General features: G+C 46.6%; 1 protein-coding gene across 1 annotated transcript in view; it reads left to right on the top strand.

Annotated features, from left to right (window-relative positions):
• The first annotated feature begins 288 nt into the window (after positions 1-288).
• FHL1 (four and a half LIM domains 1) overlaps positions 289-22502 on the top strand; it is a 58589-nt gene continuing 36375 nt past the window's right edge. Inside the window, exons 1-2 of the mRNA XM_027608086.2 lie at positions 289-403; positions 19999-20072. The gene's annotated coding sequence lies outside the window, so the exon portion shown is untranslated. The remainder of the gene's footprint in view (positions 404-19998; positions 20073-22502) is intronic.

Here is a 22502-nt window from a genome sequence, read left to right as displayed (position 1 = left end):
GGGGGGAGCGCTCGCCCCCGCCTTCCCGCAGCCACCTTCCCCGCGCGCTCGCGCCGCGCCAGCAGCCCGGCCGCTCCCGAAGCGGGGGCACGTGGCCGCGCGGGGTGCGTGGCGCCCCCGCCCCCTGCCCGGCCCGCTCCCGCGCGCGCCGCGCCCCGCAGCCCCCGCGGGCAGAGCCCGGGCAGGCGCGCGCCGCGCCCCGCCCCCGCGCGCGCGCGCGCCCGCCCCCTCCCCGCCTCCCCCGCGCGCCCCTCCCCTCGCGCCCCTCCCGCGCCCTACATCCAGCGCCCGGCCCAGGGGGCTCAATCCGCAGCCGCCGCCGAAGCCGCCGCCGCCGCGCCTCGGTTTCGGTGCAGGCAGCGGCCGCCGCCGAGACAGCTGCGCGGGCGAGCATCGCCAGGCAGTAAGCCCGCTTTCTCTCCGCGTGTGCGTGCGGGTGCGCCGCCCGCCCGCCGGTCCCACGGCCCGGGGGAGCGGCCGCCCTCCTGCCCCGCCGCCGCCCCCCTGCCCCGCCGCCGCCCCGGCCGCCCGGCCTGCCGCGGCGGGTACCTGCGGCCTCGGGCCTCCCTCGGCCGCCCGGCCGGGGTGGGGGCCGCGGGGTCCCCTCGGGTGCGTGCCTCGGCCACCCCGGGCTTGCGCCACCGTGGTGGCGGGCGTGGGGATGGGGAGCGACTGGGGAGGGAGTGGCGTGGGGGCGGGGGAGCGGGCGTGCCAGGGGGGCTCCGGGTGCTTTCTCCGCGGAATGGGGGGGCGGGGCGGGGGAAAGGGGCCCCTGGTTTTCCTCCGGAGGCTGGAGGGCGGTGGGGGCGGGGTTAGGTGGGGGCACCCCTAGGTGTTCTCAGCCGGGATGGCTTGGGGGCGCGAGGCGGGGGCTCCCCGCCCCCCCCCGGGCGTGCTCCTGGGGTGGCGGGGATGGGGAGGGAGCGAGGGGGGACCTGCCCGGCGTCGCACAACGAAGAGGGCGGGGGTGGGGACGAGCGGGCGTGGAGGCGAGCGGGCTCGCGGGGTTTTCTCGACGGGGATGCTGGGGGCGGTTGGAGGAGTTGGGGGTGGGGTGCAGAGAAAGTGAGGGGGGCGGGGAGGGTCCGCAGCGGGTCTTCCTACTGAGGGGAGGGCGAATGGGGGTGGGGAGAGTGGGGGATTTCAGCTCCAGCGTGGAACCTAGAGAAGCCAGAGGAAGGTTCTGTCACGTGGGTTGAGCCTTAGAAGGTGGATTTTCAGAACTGCAGGGTGTGACCTTTCCGCCTCGAAAAGCGTGAAATCCCTACAAGGTGCTGTTTGTTCTAGGTTCTGGGAGAGAGGTTTGTGCTTTCGAAGTTTCTCGTTCTCTTCCATTCCTTCTCTTTCCCTTCCATTCCTAGTGACCTCTTCTCAGCCGTCCAGGACTAGGTAGAGGTTTGCAAAGGAGCAAGGGAAGACTGTGTGTGGTTCGTGTTCAGTGCTATATTATTTTCTGCACTGGGGACTGTGCGAGTTTCTCAGGTTTGTTTGGATTGCCCTTTACAATAAAAACCCTGTGCCAGGGAGACCCCTTGGGAAAAGAAGAGGGAACAGGGTTTATAAAGGGGACTCCAGGTTTGGTTTTTTAATTTCCTGGAGGGCAAGAGATATACGTCGTGTTAGCATTTTGCTTGGCTTTTAGAAGAGGTAGAAATAGAATAAACGTATGTCTTTGCTGGAAGTCCCCTCTATTCGCTTAAATTATTCCATCGGGATTTTCTGAGCCCCCTTTGATTTGAATTTGGAAAAGATCCAGTTTTCCTAATTGGAGCCATCATTTCGTAATTGCCTGTAATTCTTCCCTGGGTTATCAAATCTATGGCAAGCTTATAGAGCAGTAGGAATAATTTTTTTTCGTTATCTTGATTAAGACAGTTTTAATGTAAATTTGATGTGAACATTTGCAGAATAGCAGAAGTTTAAATTACGAATCCCTTGGAATTTTGCAGAGCCTTTCCCTCCCCAACTCATCTTCTCCAGGAACAGAACCCTCCCCATTCTTTACACTGAAGAAGCAAGGGCTTCTGGGATGGTAGCTTCGCCTTTGGAAACTCATGCTTGTATTTGCTTAAGAAGAGTACATACTAAAAAGGCATACGCCTTTAATGTGGTGAGACTATACGTGCTTTCCCATTTTGGTTGCATAAGGTTCCAATCTAGTCTTTGCCTTCAGTCTTTAAAAATGGTTATTTAACATTTTTAAGAGCAAATATAATCTTTATGCAACAGGAAATTGGTCAGATGGGCCATGATTTGTGAAAACTGCCTTGCAATAAGTACGTAGTCGAAGACTGCCATATAGGATCTGTAACCATATATGGTTTTTAAAATTCTACGCTTCCATTCCCATATTGAATTTTTGGAGAAGGAAAGCTTTTTTTTTTTAACCAAGTCTAGATTTTTGAGTGAAACTTTCAAAAAAATTTGTGTAAGGTTCCTCTTGTATGATACCAGTGCATTGGAGCTAATTTAGTTATCTACCAAACGAATGGACCACTTAAATAATTACTTTGTTTACTGGAAATACTGAACTGGAAATAGAGATTCTGATCTCAGATTGATGAAATGCATTTAAATAAGCACTATTAAATGCACCATTTCTAACGTTACTGCGATACACATTCTGTATACAGGCAACAATCTAAAACTTATGCATTTAAAAATACAATATAAGTCTGATTGTTTTCTCTCTTAGGAATAGAATGCTGAGAGTGGTAAAAAGAGGGAAGCCTGTTGATGGGTGTTGGGGACTTCAGTTTCTCCAGACAAGAGGAGTAAATCGATGTCTTTAGCCAGCTTTTTGAGAACACGTTGTTTGCCCTGCAGGACTGGAGGGGGGAAAAAAGATGAAGAAATCTCAGAAATTAATGAAAGTATGATCAAATATCTTTCTAAATAGTCTCAAAGATTTTGCTTATAGCCATTGGAAGAATAATTGGCAAATCAAGCCTTTGCATAAATTTGACCCTCACCCCTAAAGTTTTGACATTAAAAAAAAAATAACAGTTTGTTGAAAGAATGGAAGCCAGCCTTCAGAGGCCGATCCCTGTTTTTCTGCTCCCCACCTCCTGGTTCCCTTCTGCCCCACACCCCTCCCTTATCCCCCCTCTGGTGCCAGCAACATTGGGAGTTGAACAAATGTTTGTGCTTGCTTGAACTTTAGGCCTTATCTATTTGGCTGCTTTCCCCCAACTTTTGCCTACAAAATTTTTTTGGTTAATTGAACTTTCCAGTTGTTTGGATTTAGGGTAAAAGGGAGTAGGCTGTAATTATTTTCTCTTAAAAAGTTCCTTTCTTTCAGCTCCTGCTGGACAAGAGCAAAGAAAGGTTCTTTTTTTTTTTTTTTTTGTCAGCGGAATACTTAATTAAGCAGACTGTATGACCATTTATTCAACAAACGTTTACTGAGTTGCCACCTGTGTTGGAGGCTCTGCTCTAGGTGCAGGGATACATGGTGGATAAGAAATGGCTCCCGCCTTTTGGGGCAGTTATTAAAACGAAAAACAGACCATGAATTTGTTTTGAATAATCAAGGGGTGTCCAGGGTCTTTGGGGCATTAACATAGCACTTTACATACATTAAACATGCTTCAACCATGTGCACAGTGGAGTCATTTCTGGCCAGGGAAATATTCATGGTATAAATAGTACCTCACCTTCCCAACTAAGACATACTTTTTCATTTTGGGTAATAATATGGTTTATAAGTCATCTTTTAAAAAAAGATTTATTTATTAGAGAGAGAGAATGAGAGAAAGAGCACAAGCAGGGAAGAGGGAGAGGAAGTAGCAGACTCCCCGCTAAGCAGAGAACCTGATGTGGGGCTCGATCCCAGGACCCCGGGATCATGACCTGAGCCGAAGGCAGATGCTTAATCGACTGAGCCACCCAGGCGTCTGGTTTATAAGTCATCTTAAGGGTCTTAAGGCCTATGGCCTTTTTTAGCAAAAGATAACGTTTTAGGTGAAGTACATAGGACATAGGAGACTTCCTGATTTAAGGTCCACACTTTATATCACTTCATGGAGCTGTGAGGAGATAGCGGCCAGGCCAGCATTCCTTCCCGTGACTTAAAATCATCTTCTGACAGCAGATGGGGCCAAACAAAATTATTCTGTGGTCAGCTTTGGGTTATGGATAATGGATGATGATGCCCAGAAGAGTGAATGATACTGAAGAGTAGCTCTAGTAAACCTTCGCCCTCCTGCCGGGGTACCTCCTGAGATCTTTGTGCATTGCCCTGTCTGTGGATAGTCCTAGACCAATAGTTTTTAACTGGGGCAGTTTTGCACCCACCCCCCCCCACGGGACATTGAACAATGTCTGGAGACATTTTTGGCTGTCATGAATTGGGATGCGGCATGCTGCTGGTGTCTAGCGGGTGGATGCCAAGGATTTGGCTTCGACAGTCTACATCACCTGGGGCAGCCCCCACAACAAAGAATTACCTGACCTGAAATGGAAGTTGTGCTGAGGTTGATGGAATTCCTTCTATGAGATGCAGTAAAACGTAACTTCAGGCAGAGTAGAAAGCAGTAACAGCGTCTCGACGAGACATTCAGTGTTTGCAGAGCTCACCCTACTAGTCTTAAAAGTGACTAGTCCCAGTACATCGACCTGAATGATTGAAAGACCAGTAAGAGGTACCATCTACGGGACTTGCACTGTGCCAGGCAGGCCCTTGTGTACATTCTATATTCTTTTCATCTTATACATGAGGAACCAGGCTCAGAGAGGCAAAGTGACTTGCTTCAGGTCTTTCGGCTGGTCAGGGTTGGAAGCAGACATCAAAAATAAGATCATCTTACTCCTCAAGAAGTTCATGATTTTTGAGCACAACGTCGTCGTACCATCTCCCTTGTGGCGTGCTCCATTCAAAATCTTACTTAACAACATTAAAATTACTACATGTCCTATATACCATTGAGCTTGCTTGAGAGTAATTAAAACCATGAACTTTAAATTTGATCATACTTGGAACTAAGTGGCCAGGAGTAGGGGGAGAAAGGGAACTGACATTACTTGAAGGCCTGCTATAGTTCTAGAAAATACATTCATTGAATTTACACCCACTGTGTAATTTGATCCTCCCAGCAACTCTGCAAAGGAACGATGCGCATTTCACAGATGAGGTTAGGAAAGTAACTTGTCTTAAGATTGCACAACTAAGTGGGAGAGTTGGGATTTGAACGTAAGTCCCATGACTAAGCCCCGGTGCCTTGCTGCTTTCTTGAACGTAAGTCCCATGACTAAGCCCCGGTGCCTTGCTGCTTTCTAAATCTTGGGGTCGGTGTAGGGGGGTGAGTTGAGCGTGCTGCAGAAAGGTGAGTAACTGGTCCTGGATTAAAAAAAGACTTCAGAGGTAACGTGTCATAGATGATGGATTATATTGAGGTAGAGAATGGGGAGGTGAATCACTGTCTTTTCCTCCACTGATGAGAATTGAGGTCAACAGGGAATTTGTTCTAGGGATCTACCCGAACTAAGCCTGTAATTGTCATTTTGGAGAACTTCATTTGCTCTCTTTGCTATCTTACTTGAATTTTTCAAATACTGTTTTGATAACCATGACACTGGAAATTAGCTAATGGTGTTTATATTCTTTCTGCGGCTCACCTTCTACCTCTTAGGACTCTCTTGTAGAACTTAGTAATGACAGCATTTGGTTCTGTCATCTTTTTAAACAATTTAAACATTTGTTTTTGCTATGGAAGTTGTTTTTATAATAAACGTCATCAAACTCATACTTGGGTTTTCCATATGAGGGGTGTGTTTTGTTTTGACAGCTAAATATTTATTTTAACTTTTGATGTGTTTTCGAACGTAACAAGAGGAGAAATTAAAAAAAAAAACAAAACAGCCCAATAACAATCATGTTTTGTCTGGCAAGCAGTTTTTTTTGTTTTTGTTTGTGTTTTTTGTGGGTAGAAGGAGGACTTCATGTTTCATTTCATTTACTTTAAATTGGAAAGGAATTTCAACCATGATTCTCAAGGGCCAGGGTGCTGGGGGGAAAAAAATGAAATGTTATTTAGATAAAATGCATACTTTGATTTCCACATAGGTCTGGGAGCCATAGATTCTGATTATAATAATAATGTCATGATTCGGACTGCAGCAATCAGCCACTGGGGTGATGAAGCACTGGGTATGGGCGTGCATCATGATACGGATTTTGTACCCTCCCCCTCATGATTTTAGAGTAGACTTGAGAAAGCTGATAAAACTTGCAAGAATGCACAAATCCTTTAAAAACTCCAACTTTTTCATGACAGTAGTGGTACTTTTTCATTGTAGGGAAGTTCAGAAAATACAGAAAAGCTTAAGAATAGAAAAATCAGTTATAACCCACCACCCATAGATTAGTGACTGTTTTTTTTTTTTTTGTATTTCTTTTTAAAGGTGGATTTGAACGAGTACACTGCAGAGAGTCCAACTTGCAAATGTAGCCCAAGTCACTTTTTAAGAATTTTACCAAAAGGTTTTTTGAGTTGCTATTGTATCTGTAGAGAGAAGTCATAGTCCTAAGGAGTGAAATGGGAACAGTGCTGTGGAGTTGGAGAACGATCATATACGCTCCTTAAAATTTCTCCTCCTCCAACTTGAGTGATAGAATTCCCACGCTAGAAAGGGCTGTCAGGACCCACTTCCCCTCCTTTTATGGATAAGTAAACTGAGGCTCACAGAGGTCGAGCATCTGCTTCCAGGTCATACAGTGTGTTAGTGTTGGAGTTCCCGTTTGAAGTGTTAGGTCTTCTGTACATGGGTAAGTTTTTATTTCCTAAATAAAAACTCTTTGCAGTCACGAACTTTTTGTTGGCCTGTCCCTCAAAAGAACAGACTTTTATGGTGAAAGTATATTAACTATATTAAAGGATACCAAAAAGGCCAAGTATTTCCCAATTTCAGAAAATGATCAAAACAGTTGGGAGTAGGGGCACCCGGCCAGCTCAGTTGGTAGAGGCTGGGACTCTTGATTTTGGGGTTGTGAGTTCGAGCCCCATACTGTGCGTAGAGAGGACTTAAAAAAATCTTTACCAAAAAAAAAAAAAAAAAAAAAAATCAGCTGGGAGCATTACAGGAATTTGTCCTCTTGTTTGCTTTATTGAAATTGAAATTGAGTGTTAGTAGTGGGGAACCTCTTTAATGCATCTAGCCCTCAGTTTAATTTCCCCTGGCCTATGGAGCCAAGTACCAAGTACCTGTAGTCACAGAAGTGAAAAATGACTTTATGAGAGTCTTCCCATGTGGTAGTCTGGAAGACCACAGGGCTATTGTTGCAGGAATTTTTTTTTTTTTCCTTTATAAAGTGGGATGTCTGTTCAAATTGTGGGAAGGAAATTTTAAAGATGGCATCTGCTTCCAGACTTAGGTAGGAAGTTAACAAAATCGTAGCAAATGCTGCCTAACACAGGCCCCCAGAGTGGTGGTTGTAATGTGGCACTCTGAAATCCGTCAGTAAGCTTCCCTCTCTTTCCTCCCCTACCCTTCTTTCTTTCTTCCTGTAGCTCGCTCTCTCTGTGTCTCCTTGGTCTGTGTGTCTCTCACTCTTGGGGCCACTCCCCTTTCCGTCCGGCAGACTCTCCCCGTTTGCCTTTCCTGGGCTCAGCGTGTAGCCACATCGCCCCATTCATCCGACCCCACTTGCCAGTGTTAGGGTTACCCCACCCCCAGGCCGGGCAGGTATTTTCTGCCTGGCACGGCGGGGAAGCGGCTCTCCAGAGCAGGTGTGGGGTAAGGGGAGCTGACGTCCCTCGGTAGGGAAACGTCACCAGGAGACTAGAATTAAGCACACACTACGTATGGAGATTACGCGGGCTGCATAGACACAGAAACCCGCGAACACGACATCCTCCCTCGTCTACAGCCAGGGCCCCAGCAAAGCTACAGTTACGTGAGATAATGAGTATGGATTGGATATTCATTGCCAAGGGCTTACCATTTGAACAAATGAGAAAATTGTACCCTTGCCTAGGGGTGTGTTCTTAAGTTGTTTTTACTCCTGTTCCTCATTATTGCCTGCTAATGAGTATGTGCATTGTCGGAGAGCAACCAGCTCTTCCTGGCGTCCTGGAGTACACCGTATTTCTCTTCCGAAAAGGGCTTTTCCTCTGTGTTTAAACCAGCGAGATTTGCTTGTGCTTCATTTTTGAACTGCCGTGGATCTAAAATGCATGGAAGATATACGTGCACTGGTTTTTAAATGCGGTGAAACCTAGAAAAAGAACACTCAAAATAAGTCTTTGTTGTCAGCACTTCAGTGCTAGTAGAATTCATATTTTATTTACCCACATAAAAACTCCCTGCGTCTTACGTATATTCCAAGCCAGAAACCGTTCCATATGCACCATAATCACAAGAATTTGTAACAGCCACAAGGGTTTAAATTTACTTTTCAATACTAAGAACATGATAGCTGGGAGTACACAGGTTTTATCGTCAAGGTGATATTTGATGAGAGGACAAAACTAAAGTTCTGTGTTTGATTAAGACTTGTTGTTCACTTTCAGTTTTCGGGTGTGGATAAGACGGCTTGACTCGTGTCGCTTTGGAAATGTGTGATTCATTAGGAAGACACTGAGGATTGGTTTTATACATCATTCTTGTTTGTGAAACCCAGGCATAATCCATCACCTGCACTATACGTGGCCAGGTGAAGGGAAGTAACAAGTGTCTCCTCCCCTCCCAGGTTCTAGAGACCAAAAAGTAGACACAGGCATACACATAGCAGCCATAAAGTCCAAACATTTCTTTTTTTTTTTTAAAGATTTTATTTATTTATTTGACAGAGAGTGAGCACAAGCAGGGGGAGTGGCAGGCAGAGGCAGAGGGAGAAGCAGGCTTCCCGCCGAGCAGGGAGCCTGATGCGGGGCTCGATCCCAGGACCCTGGGATCATGACCTGAGCTGAAGGCAGGCACTTCACCAACTGAGCCACCCAGGCGCCCCAAGTCCAAACATTTCTGCATCACTAAGCCATGCTAGTGGATTTAGAGATTTGAATTAACATGATTTTATGTTTTTCAACAGCTTCTAAGAAACAGCCTGTAAATAACTGTAGTTTCAAATACCTAAAATGATCAGTTCCTCAGCCAGGTAGCTTCTGGAAGCTAAGGGGACACTAAGTTCCTTGTCAGCGATTCTGCATCTCCAGATGCCAGGGTCAGTTCAAATTTTCAAATCCTGGACCTGGGAAGGAATTTTGCAATGTAGTAATAAGCACCCCTCACCACACGAAGGAAAGAAACCAAGCAGCCAAATATCTAATAGGAGGTGAACGTTTATACTTGCATCTACGGATAAAGCTGTCTGCCTTTGTTAGAGCCCCCCCTTTTTTCCAGCTAGAGCCCCTTTTTTAATGTCAAATTTTCCCCTACTTTATTAAAGAATAATCAACAAATTGCATATGTCTAAAGGGTACCACATGATGATGTGGTGCACATGTACATTGTGGAATGATCGAGATAATTTAAAATCAACTTCATTGATTATCATTTATGGACGATAAAGTGCATCCACTTAAGGCATACAGTTTGATGAGTTTGGGCAGATGTATGCACCCATTAAACCAGTGCCACCATCAGGAGGTAGGATATTTTTATCACTCCCCCAAAACTTTCCTTGTGCTCCTTTGGCCTTACGTTCTTCTCTCTGCCCCCATCCTCAGGCAAGCACTGATCTGCTTTGGTGTGAGAGCGACTTTGTAAGATCAGATTCCAGCCCAGAGAGAAACGATTCTGATAAAAACAGAAAAGTGGTCTATGTTCTTCGAAAGTAGTTACCATGAGCTGTCACAATCTCCAAGAACAGGACAAATAAAATAATTTGAATTTTGCTTCACACTTACAAAGTAAAAATGAAAAAAATGAGAGTAAATATTTTGCATCTCTCTCCATTTACACCTCTAGCTAGCATATATACATAACCAGTATACAGGAATAAACAAACCCTATCCCTTGAGTCTTCCACAAGGTTTCAGAGGGCATGTTTTTGTGGGTGGAAGGCGTACCATCTTTCCGCGCTTAGGTGCAAAGCAAGCTTTTGATATGTTAAACGTTGCCTTCCCATTGACATATTGAGATGGAAGAATAATTAGGCAATTTCGGGGCCAGAGTACTGAGATGCAGTTTGTCCCTTCCTCCCTTACCCCCTCGAAAACAGTCCACATCACTGTTCTCTGCATCTGGCTGTCCAGCTAGTGTCCATCTGTCGCTCCTGCATGCCACTGCATCTGCCCTGCCCGGTCTTCTGCTCCCCATTTTCTTCTTCCTTGTCTTTTCCGTCTCCTGATGCTCCTGCTCTCACACTGCTCTGCTTTCTCATGACAGAGCTGTTTTTATAAACCTCTCCAGACTGAGTTGCCAACAGACTGACTAATTCCAACATGTCAGCTATCATTTCGGAGGCTGTTTTTCTTACTTTTTGTTTTGTGGTCCAATCATTTCTCCAGACTCCTTTCAAGTTTGGGGCCGTGCTGGAGGTTTGAGAGTGGTGAATGGTTGGTGTTCAGATAATCAGAGGTGAATGTGTTTGTGGACTATGGGAGGGACAAACTTTGAAACCATGAATCATTAAAAAGAAGCAAATGATTTACATTATAATCCTATGAAACTTCCCTTTACAAAGCTAAAGCAATTACAATTGTCTCGAGGTAAGGTAGGTGATTCATCGCTCCTCAGCATGTACTCTAAAGGGGAGAAAACCTTCAACGTTTGTCAAAATCCGTAGAATGCACAACACCAATGTAAACTATGGACTTTAAGGAATGATAAAGTGTGAATATTGGCTCATTGGTTATGACAAACGTGCTACGGTAATATAAAATATTAACCAAGGAAATCGGGAGGGAGGTGTTGAGGGAGATGGAAACTGTACTTTCTGCTCAATTTCCCTGCAAACCTAAAACTGCCCCCAAAAGCTACTTAAAAACCCTTTAAGATTCAGAAATACAAAGACTATATCAGGCACTTTTTTTACTGTTAACTTGCAGATAGAAGTGCAGTGTGTGTTTTTCAGTGCTAGTAACATAAGAGAAGTGCTTCTCCTGGAGTGATGTAACTGGTATCCTGGGCCCCCTCCCCCCGCAAAGTGGAAGGGTGAGCTTCCAAGGGAGCGGCTCAGTTTTGCTGACCACTGGCTGGTTGCATAGTAGTTACTGGACAGGTCTGCGTGAGCATTGGGTTGGGCCTTGCTTTGTCTGCCACCATTGGGACATGATGCCATCTTTGTGTTGGAGAAGAGCCCTGGACTTAACATAATTCCCTGCCCTACAATCCCATGATCCCTTTTTTGACCCTGTACTTATGGTGTCATGAGCAACAGTGACGATTGGTGAGCTCACGCCGACTCTGAGCCAATATCCTGGCCAGAGTTGGATTGCTTTGGGCCAAAGGCTATCGCATGGCTTGTGGTAGCATAAGACCCAACACCAGAACCTCCATGCAGTTATTCACTGTGGCCAGCTTGCCAGGAAGCCCGGGTGAGAAGATTAGGGTTTTTAAGGTCTTACTGTAATTGGTTTCTATATACTGAAACCGGGTGATTATTATGAGCAACTGCAAGTGTGTGTTGCTTTCTTGAGTTGGCTGTAAAAACAGAACATTCTAGGGCCACCTGGCCAGCTCGGTGGAGCATGCAACTCTTGCTCTCGGAGTCATGAATTCGAGCCCCATGCTGGGGATAGAGTTTACTTAAAAACTAAACCAAAACCACAGAACATTCTGTGGCAGGTGGTAGTAAGCAGAGGTCAGGGGATGGGTTCTGAGAGGGGCATTGAGACTGAGGGAGACTAGAAGAGAAACAACTGATAAGACATCCAGGATTAGAACATAAATGAAGGTGATCACCCAAGGAACGGATACCTTGGGGATGTGGTTGATCAAAGAATGTGTCCCATTGGGTCTGTGATTAGGCCCAGAGTGAAAAACTCCAGAGTTGCCTGAAAAAATACGAAGAAAGGGGACAGTTGGTTATAGAGCTCACCTATTTATTTTTTTGTTTTTATTTTTATTTTTTTAAAGATATTTATTTGAGAGAGCGAGAATGAGAGAGAGAGAGAGAGAGAGCACATGAGAGGGGGGAGGGTCGGAGGGAGAAGCAGACTCCCCGCCGAGCAGGGAGCCCGATGCGGGACTCGATCCCGGGGCTCCAGGATCATGACCTGAGCCGAAGGCAGTCGCTTAACCGACTGAGCCACCCAGGCGCCCTAGAGCTCACCTATTTAAAACTTATTTTACGTATCAGAAGTAATTTTTTATGTATGGATCTGTTGTGTATACTTACCGTCACACTTGTTATTAGATAAACTTCTTTGTATTTTTTCTTGATGCCACCACGTGGTTTCACTGACCGACGATTCCTGTGCCCCTACCTCTGTTAGGCACAGAAATAAGCTCTCCCCTGAGTCACACAATCCATGTGGACGCTGGGGGAGTCCAGGTCAGCTGCCAAGATCACGGGTTACTCTCTACCAGTGGTGACCAAATCGAGGCACAGCCAGCGCACTCTTTGTGGTCACCCTCACCATGGATACCGTGGCCTGCAGCTGACTTGATGGTACAGAAATCCCTGGCTGTCGTAGATGTGGCAAAAGTGACCATCCAACCACATCGTAATGTATTTGCCTCGTAGGTATAGACAGGCTTGGTGAGTCTCGAGGCCTCCAGTAGTCTTGCTCCTCCCACTCAAACTGCAGGGGAAATAGCTGGAAGGGCCGGGCAGGTGCAGTGGCCGGGGCATGCCGGGCACGCCTGTGACAACATCCTCTTGCCCCTTGCTGCTTGCCTGAGTGCCTCTCCCAGCCCTTTGGCGCCTCATCTCTTCCTTCCCCTCTGTCTGCTCTTCACCTGTAATTCCGTTCCTTGTGGATTTTCTGTTAAGGAACAAGGAGGACCTCAGCACAAAAGAGTTGGGGGACTGTTGGCCTAAGCATTCAAACTACGAGAGCAACGCCCTTCCCTAACGGTGGGGTTTTTTACTGCTGCACTGGACTGTGAGGTGGACGACGGATCCTAGGGGTACTTTGTAAGTGTTTTCTGACACGCAGCTCAAAAGTGGAATTGCGTCCCCTTATAAAGTTCTCACTCCTTCCACTTTTAAAGCCCCTGCCATTTTTCTTTGTGTGTTTATTCTTGTCCCTGTAGCAGATTCCAGCAGAGTGCACGCTGATGTGGAGGATTTACTCTGTGGCTAATTGATTGGAGCAGGGCTGCCCATTTGCCCACGTGTGAGGGAACAGGTCACGGAGTGCCAGACCCAGCTTATAAAGTAGGAGCCAGAGAACGTCATAAAATGAAATCAGCAAATGTTTACTGAGCGCTTACTCTATGTGCAAGGCACTTGGCTAAGCTTGCTAGATGCTGTGGAGAGTTACTAAAAACAAAAGTGATCTCTTCAAGCAAGAAATTTCCATTCTAATTGGAGAAGTTGTTAGAGACACGGGAAGGGTGTGGTGGAGAGTATGGAACTGATGGGGAGGAGGGGAGAGCTGGGAGTCTTGACTCCCAGCCCAAGTTTGCCAATCATGGAAGAGATTCCAGAAGATGGTACATTCTTTTTTGCCAAATGAAGTGTACCCACGATAGTTAACTGTAGTATGTATACAGTACATATGTGTACTATTACTAATTTTAACTACTGACCACTATTCCTCCAGGTGGGGTTCTTGGACCATCAGCATCACCTGGGAGCTTGTTAGAAATGCAGATTCATGGGCCCGCCCCAGACCTACTGAATCAGAAACACTGGGGATGGGGCCCAACACTTTGTGTTTGGACAACTCCCACTCCCCCTGGAGACCCTGATGCCCACTAAACTTTCACAGCTACAGGTTAGAGGAATTTGGGGTAGTGGTTCTCAAATTTGGTTACACATTAGATTCATCTGAGGGAATTTGGTTGGGGGGGGGGCACCCAGCCGTCGCGAGTGGTTCTGGCTCTGCAGGTGCAGCCAGAATTTGAGAATCTCTGGTTTAAGGGGAGGGGGGCATGAGCCAAAGCACCTGTTCTTCCCCAGTGGTGACAAACCTTTTGGCCGGGAGTCCGCCAAAGCCAGAGTAGAGAATGGGGCAAGGTGAAAAGTGGGTCTGATGGGAAGGCCTTGAATTTCTTGCTAGAAATTTGGTCTTTAGATTATGATGGAGGAAGGTTTGGGAAGGGAGCGATGCATTCAAGGTGGTACATTTGAAAAATTATTCTGGCAGCTGTATGAAGAAGAGGGCATGTCTGATGAAGTGGTCCAGGTGTGAAGTGGTGATGGGCCAAATTAGGATCACGGACTTGAGATTGTAAGGAAGAGAAGGTCTGGAGGCTCTTTGGCAGGACAAACAGACGTGACTGGGTGATGGTTTGTGGGAGTGAGGGCAGTATTAAAATGTCTTTGACCCAGTACTTCCTCTCAAACTTCTGAGAGAGCCAGCACTCTAGATGCTTCTATCAGAATTGTCACATTCTATGGATCTGTGCTCATCCTTTGAGTTAGGGAGCTGGTATTCCCCAGTGAGTTATGTAAAAATACAGAACTGTAGTCACCCAGAAAGCTACCCACAGTCATCATGGCAGGGGAAACAATCCTGTCTCTTAACGAAAGAATGCTTGGAGTTGTGGGAAAGTCGTAAACTTGGCAATGACTAATTCGAGCCTATCAGTCAATTAAGTGAATTTTTATTTTATCATTTGTTTTATTTGGGAGCTGTTGTAATAGTCATTGAAAGGACATCAATCTTCATATTTTTAAAACAAAACAAAAATACCATTGGACATTAGGGCAAAGGACAAGAATTTTAAGGTTTTACCTTTTGACTTTAGCAAATATTTGCCACTTCATTTTTCTTGCTGGATTTCGCCATTTGATTTGTTTTGTTTTGCATTGTTCACATTTGTTCCTGATGCCTGATAATTTTAGTGTCCCCTTTTCTGTTATTGATGGCTTTTTTATTCTTAAGTATTCTTTTTTTTAAGATGTTATTTATTTGAGAGAGAGAGAGAGAGAGAGAGAGAGAGCGCAAGCAGGGGGAGCAGCAGAGGGAGAGGGAGAAGCAGACTCCCCGCTGAGCAGGGAACCTGATGCAGGGCTGGAGCCCTATGCAGGGCTCGATCCCACGACCCCGGGATCATGACCTGAGCCGAAGGCAGACGCTTAATGGCCCCATGGAAAGGGCTTCTTAGTGTTTATTTGGGTCATGGTGAGGGCACTGCTCACCTTTCCACCTTTTGTTGATTTATAGGTCATGCTATATCGGGAAGGAAAGGCACCTTTCCTTACCTAGTTTGGCAACCTATAAAAACAAATTCAATATTTTAAAGTGTTATGTGTATTTCAATGCAAGGTTTAAAAATGGCTCATCACTCTAAATTTGGTAAAGCTGTACACTTTTTAGTTTTCTGAAGGAACTGTAAAAATCTAGGGAAAAGATCTAGAGTGATCACAACTTTAAACGTGTAGTGTATCTAGTGGATATCTTTTAAAAATATAACGTATCTTTTCTGAAACTGAATAAGGATCAAACCTTTCTCTTTCCAAATTGTGTAGAATAATGGTGAGCCCAGCCTAACGTGTAGACTTGTTGAATCACTGTGTTGTACACCTGAAACTAGTGTAACATTGTGTGTCCGCTAGACTCAAAAAATAAAAATAAATTAATAGAAAAAAATAAGTTAATGGAAATAAAAATAAAGTGGGGTGCCTGGGTGTCTCAGTTGGTTAAGCATCTGACTCTTTGATTACGGCTCAGGTCATGATCTCTCGGGGTCATGAGATTGAGCCCCGCGGCGGGGAACCTGCTTAGGATTCTCACTCTCCTTCTCTCTGTAAAAAAAAAAAAAAAAAAAAAAAAAAGCTAGACATAGTTAAAAAAAAATTTAAAAAAATAAACTTACAATAGTACTCCCCTACAATGGACTACCAGACAGCTATTTAAAAATGAGGCAGCTCTGTGTATACCAATATGGAATGATCTTCAAAATAAATTGATAAGTAAAACAAAGAAAAAATTGTGAAGAATATTATGATTATAACATATAAAATGAAGATTAGAAACTTGTGTGGAATAAATAAATGATATTCCAGAGTATGTTTTGTGATATACTCTATACTAAATCCTAATATAAAAACAAAATTAGATTTTATTGCATTTCTGTAACGTAATATCCTTTCGGCTTTTGTTTATTAAGTTAATATGTTGTTAAAGATCTGATGACGTTACAGATCTTAATTATGTTGAAATTACTACAAATGAGGCATCTTTCTTCTGTGTTTATTTTTACCAAGAAATTATTTTGCTGAATGACAGCCAGTTTATCAGTTCTGCTAAAGGAAACGAGCCCGTGGCCAGCTCATTTGTATTTATTGCATTTATGGTAACATTTAACATGTGTTTTGCACAGCGCAAATGCCAGTGTTTCTGACTACCGTAGTAGTGTGAGCACCTGAATAAAAGTAGGAAAAATGAGACGTCTGAGCTGCCCGTTGCCATGCTAAGTGTACCTGATGAAGACGTTTGGGGTTCACCGCTCTTTGGTTTCTTAGGTAAGAGAGAATAGTCTGAAGAGCATGATTAAGGAATGGTTACCATGACAATCACATTTCAGAGAATTTAGAGGAGACAATGAATCTGTGGGGCTCATCCGTTTTGATTGATTCAACTGGTCTTTCAGGTTCATTCAAACAGCTGCTGGCTCTGGATTTTCTTTTTCCACGTAATTCACCCAGTTGACTGGTGATCTGGGGATCGTTTAAGCTTGGCTGTCAGTAGTGGTGGGGTCACCACTGTCTGTGACCCCGATAAACTATTGTTCAAACCTGAAGGAGAATGATTACGTATGTTCAGTGTCACTAGAACATAGCTGCTGGCTTCTTCTGGAATCATACAAATGGTTTGCGTAATTTCACTTATTAATTTTGTCAGGGTGGGATGAGAGGAACGTGATTTATTTTAAAGCATGACTAACCCTAAAGTGTTTGGGTTTGACTTTGCTGTCATCACATTATACCCAGTGTGTTTGGCTGCCGTTGGGTTTTTATTCTTTGACTTGTGCACAGTCGTCAACACAATCTGTATGATGTCTGTTCAGAGGCACGGTCACACACCGCGGATCAGGAGGGGTACCCAACTCCCACCTGCCACGAGCGTCTTCATCTTCCCCTCCCCGACTCCATGTTCAGTGGGCCACACTAGCCCCGGCGGTAAAGTGAGGCGGAGATACAGATGCTGGTGAAATCTCAGTGCACGTTGTTATTGCCCTTGGCGGTCTAGTGCTTGATAGGGAAAGCACGAACTATGGCTCTGCTAACTCTGGGGGGGGCGGGGGGGGCCCATGGGGGACCCCAGTGTGAGAACTCTGCCTGCTCAGCCTTTGGGCCTTTCTCTTCTGCCCTCTGGAGGGTGTGTGGGGACATGACATGCAAGGATTCCCTACGGAAAGGAGAACCCGGGTCTTAGTGTGGTTGCTAGAAGCCGGGTCTTTTGCCCCTCCCCCACCCGCCTCTCGGAGCCTGAACTTGTAGAGGTTGGGGAGCAGACCGAGAAGGCAGGAAAAGGTCCTGGCAGGGTTGGGGTGTTAGGGAAGAAGCTCTTCCGCTTCTTTAAGCTCAGAACCGATTCCCCCGGGTAGAGCCCAGTGTGTATCAAATCCCATGTCCAGGAAAAATCCATTCCAGAAGGGGGAGTAGAATGAAATAGTGTATTAAGGCTGGTGTGGGATGGATTTGGGTTCGAAGTTTACATTGGGTTGAATCTGAACGGGGGCGTATTTGGTGCCAGGTGTTTGTGGCAGTGCCTGAAATTGTTATCCGAATTTGATACCATTTTTATTTTTTTTTTAAAGATTTTGTTTATTTATTTGACAGAGAGAGACACAGTGAGAGAGGGAACACAAGGCAGGGGGAGCGGGAGAGGGAGAAGCAGGCTTTCTGCGGAGCAGGGAGCCTGATGTGGGGCTCGATCTCGGGACCCTGGGATCACGACCTCAGCCGAAGGCAGACGCTGAACGACTGAGCCACCCAGGCGCCCCGAGTTTGATACCATTTTTAGGGTGCGCCTGCGATCCTGGGGCTGATCATGGCCTGTCTCCTGTTCAGCGCCCTGTCTGTGTGAGGCGCTGCCCTCCTGCCAAACAGCTGCTCTGTGAGATAGCTTCCCATTATGAGGCTCAGAGGTTGTACAGTGGCTGTGAGGCAGGGCCGGTGTTTGAGCCCAGGTGTGAACAGCTGTGCCATGCTGCATTCGCACCCCAGCATGAAAGGGTGTGGCACCTTCTAGAAACAGTGAGTTCCGTGCGAATGGGTTGTGGGTAGTGGGAAAGGAGACGGGGCGAAGCCTTTTCTGTATATGTTTCTGTGCCCTGCTAATAAGTAGGGTCAGGAAAGAGAGGTGGGGTTTCTGGCCCTGCCCCCAAGACAAAGACACTTCAGGGTCCGTAGGATGGACGACACACAACCTGAAACAAGTAACACATATTCATATGACAGAATGTGAAAATGCCAGCTCTAGGTAAATAGAAGTGGGAAGGGGACTAGAAGGTGTTTCTTTGAAGTCCGTCCCTTTCAGACATTTGCTTTTGAAAGCTAGCTCTTGGCCTCTTGGCAGCAGATTGCCTTCCTCTGGGCTTCTGATCTGGGACCCAAGAACCTGTCCCTCTAGTCAGCACCCTTGTCCGTCCTGAGTTGGGAAGGGTTATCTTCAGTGTGACAGTTGTCATTAAGATCTCTACACAGACGAACCCGTCGGCCTGTTGAACTAACTGGACCAGCTACTGCTTTTCCAGCACACAACGCTTTTAAAACTCTCTAGCCCCTGCTTGTTGGGTGAGCAACCCAGAAATGGTTGGTTGGGGGCGGGAGGTGGGCATTCATGAGCCTGGTTATAATCCGTGGTTTATGTCTGCCCTGCGTTGTTCCATAGATACTTCTTTTTAAAAAAAAAAAATTTTTATTAGAGAAAGAGTGCAAGGGGAGGAGCGTCAGTCAGGCTCCCCCCCCCCCCCCCGCCCCACATCGATCTCACAACCCAAAAGCCAAAACCAAGAATCGGAGGCTTAGCCAACTGCACCACCCAGACACCGCTCCACAGATACTTTCTGAGAGTCTCCTGCGTGTCCATCAGACACTGTTCCAGGCATGGAGATAGAGCAGGGAACAGAACAGATGGGGGGCCCTACTCTCAGGGAGCCATCTTTTCCTCAGTTCTCATTTGCTCATGTCCATTTCACAGTTGATGTAAAGGTGCTCTTGGTCTGTGTTTCAGGATTTCACGCACCTCCTTTCGCTTTAGCCCCAGCCGGCCCTTATGGGGGGGGGGGGGGCGGGGTAAGGCAGCGAGGTGCCTCTGTGGAGGGTGGCGTGTCAGGGGACTGTCTTTGCTTGGGTGATGGGAAAAGCACAGGGCACACCTGTTTCCTAGTGATGTGAGCCCTCCGCCCCTGGCCGGGATGAGCCTGCTCGCCTGCCCGCATCCTAATGCCATTGTTGATTGGAGATAACTTCAGTGGTCATGCAGCACCTCGTCTCCATGGCAACACCTCTAAATATTCCTCTGGTGACTTGTGTTCTACATTCTGCCTGGATCCGAGCCCTCCTGTGGCAAAATATTCTAAAGATGTTAAAAGAGGGGGGAAAAAAAGGCTCAACTAATAAGTCTATTCTAAACGACTGAGTCATTTGTTTTGATTACCCGGGTGATTGCCAAATGTTAATTTAAAACTGAAATAGGCCATGAGCTCACTGTGCTAACAATGCTGAGTGTTTGAGCTAATACAGCCTGATAATGAGGGGGCCAGATCCACCGCCGGTGCGAATGTTAGATGATAAACAGACAGTGGGGAAATATGCGGAACGTCTTGGCGGTTTAACTTTGAGGGTTGTAAATACAAAGTAGAAGGTGTTAACTGTGAGGCATTTCAAAAGAAGTAGACTTTGGGGTGTTTTGTTTTTGTTTTTGTTTTCAGAGTTTCTTTTCTTCTGAAAAGTTACCTTTGCATCTTGCTTCTCATTTTTTCCTGACTTAGGCGCATTGGAAGTGGTTGTCCACTGTGTCCAGCCCTTGCTCACTACATCCCAGTGTCCACACGTCCAGCGTGAGGTAAGTTTCACTGATTGTCACAAATTCGAACACCGATCTTCAGCCTTTCAATGGGTGATGTTGGGGTCGACACTGTAAAAAAAAAAAAAAAAAAAAAAAAAACTTTATTTGTATAGTAGACTGAAGAGGATTCATTTTAATTGATCCAACCAATATCCCTGCTTATCCTAAATATTAGCTCTCTGGGGAAGGTCTTTTCGAGGGGGGAGAAAAATCTCATTAGCTTTTAATTTGGGGGCGCGAAAAGTGAATGTGCCAAGCACAAGAGAACTGTTAGAAGGTCTGCCTGAGAATCAAGAGGTGCTCATGCCCCAGCGTGGACAGTAGGGAGCAGGAAAGCTCCGCGGAGCAGTAGTGGCATCGAGGGAGGAGATTGCTGCCCAGGCGACCACGTGAGAGGGTCGGGCCAACCCAGTCAGCTGTCCGGGGCGCAAGGAGCCAAGGTGTGTGCTGGTCCTGCAAGATGCAGGGTAGGAACGCCCGAGAGGGCTTCCGTGGCGTTACGTCAGCGGGGGCCAGCACGCTGCTTGCAGATCGGAACCGAAGTTCGGAGCCTTGGGCAACCCTTTCACTTTAGCATATGTCCTCCTTCGTCTTCGTTCAGCCCGCAGGGCTGACGTCGAACTCTGGGATGATTCAGGGTTACTGTGCTCTCCCGGAGAGGCGGGGCATTCACCTTTGCAAATCTCAAAGATGGTTCATCCAGGCCCAGCGCCAGGGGCCCTGGGCTTTCTGCTTTCTGGGCCCCAGCCTCCCCCACACGTTTGCGGGAGAGGAGGTGACATGTGCCAGCGCCAGACTACTCAGGATTTGCACTTTCCATCCATCCAAGGCTTGCTGCATTTTTGCTTTTGCCTCCCCGCCCCCCGGGCTCAGTCTCACATTCGATGTAGGGCGTTGATTTCAGTGAGGGTAGAGGCTCACGAGCTGGCCGTTGTTGTTTCCCTGACGCCGACTTGCTGTAGAATTCTTCACATGTTTTGAAATATATAGATATTCATACCTTAAAGGATAAAAAACGTAGGACAGATTTTTAGGACCGTTTAATCTGAATTTTGTCAGTTTCCTCAATTACATGGAAGCTGGCAGATCTTCCCAGGGCCCGGGGCTTCCAACTGGCCCAAAGACAAAAGCGTCAGCAGCTTCTCAGCCACGAGCATTCTCGACTCTGCCCTCCGAGGGTCTCGGCCCTGCTGTGGCTGTCGTCTGTAGCCTTTACCTAAAAGGGTAGTTTTCAGACTTTCGTTTTTATAATGATAGAAACCGGTCTTCAAATAAAATCTTAGGCCTTCCTCCAGTAGAGAACACCAGAGCAGAACCGTGACTCTCACCATCCTCTGAGGAGCCCGAGGGCAGCTGGGAGCACGGTGCTCTCTGTCTGAGGAGCAGACGGTGCAGCTCTGTGCCCTCCCCCCCCCCCCCACCAACAGCCCATGCCTCTCTTTTCCCGCAGCAACAGAGACTAGATTGTTTAAGGAGGGCCACAGAAGGGCACAGCCCATCAACTTCGTTGGCCCTCTACAACTCCGATACACTTCATCAGAGAAAGCTTCCACAGAACCTGTGCGTGTTCTCAGAAGGAAACCTTTTCATTGGAGGCTTTTGAGTACATACTTGAAGCGGTTTTGTGATACTAAACCACCCTCGTGACATCTTTAATTTAACCAAAACTTAGCATCTGTGGGTTTCCTTTTAGAGCAGTGAGTTTTCTCTGGTGACTCGATGGAATCTGTTGAATGCTGTTTCCCTGTGGCGGGAATCTATAGGGCCTGACGGGAAGCAGTGCAGTGGTCACGATGCAGCTCTATCTTGTCACCTTCCTTCACTCCTCGTCCTGATTGGTTCATTCCCCCAGCCCTACTGAGTACGAGGCCAGGAGCGTAGGCCCACGTGAGAGGGTCGGGCCGACCCAGTCAGCTGTCCCGGGTGCAAGGAGCCAAGGTGTGCGCTGCCCCTGCAAGATCCCCTGCAAGTGGGCCAAAGACAAAGAATACCGCATTTTGGTCTCACGCTCTTCAAGTGTAGGCCATCCCTTGATGCTTTTCCTGTTTGCAGAGGGGGAAGCCAAAAGTTGATTTTCCTTTTTAATTAAATTGCCCAATATTGAGTAGGCCCGGATGGGTTCAGGGGGGCAGATCAAAGTCCCTGTCGCCAGTCTGCTCTCTGAGCCTGTGATTTATGCCACCTCCGGCGAGGCATGTGCAAATAATGAAGCATGCGAGCATAGTGCTGGGGACGCAGCTGTGCCTGGAACCCAAATGCCCCCAAAATGAAAGCAAATGTAAATTGCATATTCACACTACATTGTTTAAGTTTGCTCGGAACACTTGAATGGTTTAAGAAAATTGGAGTTTTGCAGTTTTCACGTGAGGATATTTTGTTTTTTAAATAATGAGTCCCAACTTATGTTTAATACAGCATTTGTCACAG

This window comes from Zalophus californianus, chromosome X, assembly GCF_009762305.2.
Source record: "Zalophus californianus isolate mZalCal1 chromosome X, mZalCal1.pri.v2, whole genome shotgun sequence".
NCBI classification, from domain to species: domain Eukaryota; kingdom Metazoa; phylum Chordata; class Mammalia; order Carnivora; family Otariidae; genus Zalophus; species Zalophus californianus.
This window is presented reverse-complemented; position numbering and strand designations above follow the sequence as displayed.